Here is a 1285-nt window from a genome sequence, read left to right on the forward strand (position 1 = left end):
GGAACACAAAGACAAAAGTTACCCAGGAATTTCCACGACCAACCCCGAATTTAAAGGTGCTTTGCTTCTTAGGAGTCAGCGGATTATATCGGAAATTTGTTCCAAACGTCAGCAGTGTAGTGGGAACATTAGACAATTTGCTGAAGAAGAACAGATGGACAGAACAATGCCAGGAGGCATTCGACCATTAGAAAGAAATATTGACCAAGATTGAGAAAGAACTATTGAGTTTGGTACTAGCCTTACGACATTTTAATATGTAGTCACAAACAGCGTGTTGGAGACGGTTGTGTACACGGATCCCAATCTGCTTACGTTCTTTGAACACTTTAAAGACTATTTCATTGGAGTCTTAAGTTACAGACTTTTAGTTTAAAAAATAGACACACACACACACACAGCGAGGGAGGGACGGACACACACACAGCGAGGGAGGGACACACACACACACACACACACACACACACACACACACACAGCGAGGGAGGGACACACACACAGCGAGGGAGGGACACACACACACACACACACACACACACACACAGTGAGGGGTCACGCACACAGTGAGGGAGGGACACGCACGCACACACACACACATACACGAGGGAGGGACGCGCACACTCACTGCGAGGGAGGGACGCGCACACTCACTGCGAGGGAGGGACGCGCACACTCACTGCGAGGGAGGGACGCGCACACTCACTGCGAGGGAGGGACGCGCACACTCACTGCGAGGGAGGGACGCGCACACTCACTGCGAGGGAGGGACGCGCACACTCACTGCGAGGGAGGGACGCGCGCAAACACGAGAGAGGGATAAGCACATACAGCGAGGGAGGGACACACGCACACAGCAAGTGAGGGACACGGACACACGCACAGCATAAGGGACACACACACAGCGAGAGCGACGCGCACACAATGAGAGAGGGTCACGTGCACACACACACACTCACAAAGCGAGGGAGGGACACACAGACACATAGTTAGTGAGTGAGTTATACGCATACACACACAAAAAGGGGAGGACACCCTCACACACACTGCGAGGGAGGGACGCGCGCGCGCACACACACTGCGAGGGAGGGACACGCGCGCGCACTCTCACTGCGAGGGAGGGACGCGCGCGCGCACACTCACTGCGAGGGAGGGACGCGCGCGCGCACACTCACTGCGAGGGAGGGACGCGCGCGCGCACACTCACTGCGAGGGAGGGACGCGCGCGCGCACACTCACTGCGAGGGAGGGACGCGCGCGCGCACACTCACTGCGAGGGAGGGACGCG

The sequence above is a fragment of the Chiloscyllium punctatum genome, unplaced genomic scaffold, assembly GCF_047496795.1.
Source record: "Chiloscyllium punctatum isolate Juve2018m unplaced genomic scaffold, sChiPun1.3 scaffold_242, whole genome shotgun sequence".
Taxonomy (NCBI): domain Eukaryota; kingdom Metazoa; phylum Chordata; class Chondrichthyes; order Orectolobiformes; family Hemiscylliidae; genus Chiloscyllium; species Chiloscyllium punctatum.